This window comes from Acipenser ruthenus, chromosome 12 (genome assembly GCF_902713425.1).
Source record: "Acipenser ruthenus chromosome 12, fAciRut3.2 maternal haplotype, whole genome shotgun sequence".
Taxonomy (NCBI): Eukaryota; Metazoa; Chordata; class Actinopteri; order Acipenseriformes; family Acipenseridae; genus Acipenser; species Acipenser ruthenus.
Window position 1 is genome coordinate 22,370,709 of NC_081200.1, and position 4,922 is coordinate 22,375,630.

The following is a 4,922-nucleotide window of genomic DNA, read 5'->3' on the forward strand; positions in this document are numbered from 1 at the left end:
GATAATGTCATGCTCATTGAATAAAGCACTTTTCAGTACTTCAGTGGTGTTTGCATTGTCTTAATTATGTAAATACTGACCATATTTTGTAGTCACAAAAGGTATATTGGAGAAATCTGGAGCAACTAACAAATTGTTCTGGAAGAATTTAAGACCAATTCCATTTTTGAAGTTGGGGATGTAAATCTGTAATAAAGTCTCTCCATAATTTCTCAAAGAGCTATCTGTTGAGACTGTTCCTTGTGAATCATCACTAATTTGTATATACAGATAAAAAAAAAAAAAAAAAAAAAAAACCTGCTATCAGTTGAGCTATGTTGCCAAAGTTTAAGTGGAGGTTGGATATAAACTGAGGATCTCGTCCTTGTGTTGACTACAGTAGATGTTGTGCCAGATGTGGATGAGGATAATTAACACACAATATACAGGTAAGGACAAGTACATATAAATCAAAACTATTGTGGCTGTAATTTATTAAATGTTTGTTATAATATTTGCCTAAATTGAACGTTTTTATCTTTTGTCAGCATGCATTGGTGAAGATGTCTACAAATCATGATTGTTTTCCAAAACTAGCAGGCATACAAATAAAATTGTGTAGACATTGCAAGCAACAAGGAAAATGCAATTGCCTACTTACAGTCAATTTATTTCAATTGCCAGCACTGACAATAATGACCAAATACTATATAATCACTGCCGTTCTCTGTTTGCCTATAAAATTATCATCACTTGACTAGATCCAGGATTTGACTCAGGTAACTTTTTCTGTCAACTGTTCAAGCAATTCTGTGGCTTGAACATTGCACATAGTGCAAATTGCTTAAAATAGGCAATTGCTATTATTGCAATTGTTATTATTTATTTATTTAGCAGGCACCTTCATCCAAGGCGACTTACAGAGACTACGCATGAACTATGCATCATGCATAGTTCATGCATAGCTGCAGAGTCACTTACAATTACGTCTCACCCAAAAGACGGAGCACAAGGAGGTTAAGTGACTTGCTCAGGGCCACACAATGAGTCAGTGGCTGAAGTGGGATTTGAACCGGGGACCTCCTGGTTACAAGCCCTTTTCTTTAACCACTGGACCACACAGCCTCGTCACTAGAAAGTTGCTAGGAAATGTTTTCTGTTATTTACCTGGATTTTCAGGGCCTTATGGCAGAAAGTGATTCAACAACTCTCACTGGCTGCTGTGCAAATAAACATAGATTGCCTAAGGAACCTATATACAATTATAAAACAACGCCTTAGGAAATGTTTGGCTCAGTTCACAAAACACTAGTGTGTCTCTCTCTCACCTGCATACTCAACAACGTTTTTGTGATCAAATGTTTTTATTGGAGGAGCAAACAGTACAAAATAACAAAAAGGATTGCACAAAAACTCTCCCCCCTTTTTTATTTTCACCCCCCTTTCCATGAAAATCTAGAAACCTAAGCATGTATTTTGTCCCACTATTTAGTAGGAGGTGAAAGAAGAATCATTGAAGTAATACAATATTAACAGCAATTTTATTGGTGGGGCCACGGCTCTAGCGCGGCTGGCCCAGTTGCGCCTGCAGTGGAAATTAACCATTTGTGTGTCCTCACATTGTGCATGCTGCACAAAAAAGCTGACATTAGTTGATGGCTGTCCAACACAAGTGTGGTGGAACCACCTGTTGCAGCCATCGCATGCAATCTGAAAAATACAAAGGAAAGTAGAGGGTGTATAAAAACTAATGTAGTGTAGAGTTTAATTAGGAATTCATAACAAAGTATGGAAACCATGGACATTTCATTTGCATAAACTTTTAGAAAACATCTACTTCTATTTATTTATTCTGATTAGAAGATGTTTGGAGTTGCAGTTGAAAAAGTTTACAAATACAAGTAAAGTGTTCACTACTAAATTACTCATTCATCTTGTGACACTACATCCCCCAGTGTCCTGCTCTCCACAAAACAGGCACAGACTGCTCAGATCATCTGTGGAATAATCATATTTGGGTGCATATTTGAGAACATGCACAAATAGGTACATCTCAAGTACTCTTACCTGTTCGCTATAATTTATCCTCTCCCTCCCATCTTATAAATGTGTAAATCCATCATAAGTCCATTCATACATTGCAGTCTCACATGTGAGTTAGAAATAGTTAGAAACCCCACCAGACTGTTTCACTACTGTAGATGAAGTAGTTTGTTGTTCATGTATGTATTTACCAGTCATTTTAGATGTTTAGCTGCACATTATTTTCTTTTTATCATGAAACATCACTATACTGTACCATGGACAATACAAGATTAAGATGGCAACGCTGCTGCTCACCCAAAAAAGTACAAGTGATCAATATTAATGCAATAAACCTGGCTAGATTTAACAAGCTCAATATTACTGTATTTTCAATTGTGAGAATTTAAGCTAAACCTAACTTATTAAAGGCAGCTTCATGAACCAGGCCCCACATTAATCTGTGCAGTAAAAATAGCTTGAATATTACAAATGCATCATCAGTGCCATCAGTATTAACATACTGTACTATTACCCTATATACCTGATTCTTTTAGAAGGTTGATCGCCATTTCCTTTCGGATAATGGCAATGGACTCCCTTCGGGGGGAAAAGTTGCTCTGTCTGCCTTCAAGAACATCCTCTGCAAACTGCGAAAATTTAGTTTTTTTTATTTTATTTTTTTAATCATAAACTGATACAAGCTATGTGGATAGTGTATTTTATATTACTTCAACAAACCCTTTAATGCCACCCAGTGTGGCTGTATTTTAATAATCACTGAAAAACTGATATAATAGCTGTACTGTATGCAGACCTTACAAACAAAAACCACACGATGTGCTGTTTGACTGTATTGGGTGGGAGACAGTTTTACAACTCTATCTTGAAACATGGCACCCTTTTGTTCTCATGAAGGCCCTCAGGACAAGATTAGTATTTGTTAATTTATTAGTCTGCATGTAAGAAATAGGAAAGGTCTTCTGGATAATTATGTCTTTTTTTTCCTTTTGGCAAAAACAAAGTCACACAAAAAAGTCACTCTTTTTGGGTAAACAAATTTCCTGGACACAAAATACGAAGGTGTGCTATTGCTTTTATAGCTTGTGCTATTATCAAAATATCATACTGCAGGAAGTGCCTACCAACATTTCAATGTTCAATTTCAAAATTATGAACTTTATACCTACCATAACCTACACACAAACCCACCATTTCTACCCTAACATGCCATAACTACCACCCCTAACACACCCTGCAATAAGATCTAAAAGTTATTATTTTTTTTATTATTTTCTAGCATTCAGCCATACCAACCCTGCAATACCACTACTTGTCATACTATACACCTGTACAATTTTAGTAGTATTATGTTAATAATAAGTCTATGAAAATGCTCTTACATGCAGACAATGTATACTTTTATGATGCTCCAAATGTAACATTGACAAAACATACATTTGTATTATTCTGTTTGGGAACTCTATATTATTATTATAGATTGCTAGAGTCTCAAAATAGCAATGTCATTAATGGCAAAATGAAAGATTTACGTTGTTGTCTCAAGGCACTTCCTCACTTTTTCTTTGGACTCTCCCAGTGGAGCCAAGAAAATGGTCTTCTTTTGGGATGGATATATAACCTGAAAATCAATTAACTTTTTAATATAATCACACCCATTCATGCACCTGCACACCAGTGACAAAAACCTATATAGCATGCAGGTGAGAGAGAGAGAGAGACACACTAACAGTATAAGCCTGGTATTTTTTGGAAAGCTCCTGCTTGATTTAGAGGGGACACCAAATATTCCAGTGACTGCAAAAAACGGTGCCCCTGGAAAAAATGGTGCCCCTTGTTTACTGAGAGCAAATGCACAGCAGAGTGGCAAAAATTGTTGAGTATGCATTCAGATGGCAAATACATTTTTTTTTTATAATCTCCTTTCAAGTTCAACGTTTCTGTTATTGGTTTATCTGTGTGTGTGACAGTGTGAAAAGCCGTCAGGAATTAAATTATTTACAAATAAATAAGTAAATAAACATTTAGAAGATTGTACTACATTTAACTGAATTATAAAATAACTGGATTAATTTACACGCGGTAGATTACTTGTGTAGTAATAATAATAAATAAATATAAACGAGAGTGTTTCAATTTGTTTATTGTGCTCTGTGAAACATACAGTACAATTCGTCACAAAACTTCATTTAATTACCGTTGCGTTTTGTTGTTTTTCTTAATTTTCTTAACAGACGCCCTTACTCAGGGCGACTTACAGTAGTCACAAAATAAACATTTTTCACAATACAGTAAGAGCAGATAATACAATAACTTCAGAGCAACTTTAAACTAAAATATATACATATACAGTTCGATAATCACAATATAGTAAGAGTACATACAATACTTCCGTCCTAATAAGAGTAAGTAATTAGCTCATTTATACACATTTGAAGAAACTGTGGTTGGCCCAAACATGCACCTGGCGATCCTGCCTCTATGGCGAACACTGCTCAGGGCGCTCTGTGATACTCATGAACTTGACAGTTTTCAACTCGTTGTATAATTAAATACAAATCAGTTAAGCACCATCTTTCTGTATTTTGTAGAAGTATAAATACTCCGGTAAACATAAATAACATTCATCATACTCATACTTTGACGGTTTTTGTTTTATTTCCCTTTAAAAACTGCCATTTCTGAAAAAAAAAACACAGTCTCAAGCACATTCAAACTGGTAGAAAATGAATAAAAACATTAAATTAAATCTAAAACACACATTTTCAGTATAGTATAGTAACTGAAGAAGACATAACATGTGCAATGTAATTTATTTTTGCTCGTAGTACTTTTTTTTTTTTAATGCATTTTTATTGAAACAAACAAAGAATGTACAGAAAGTAGAAAAAAAAAACAAA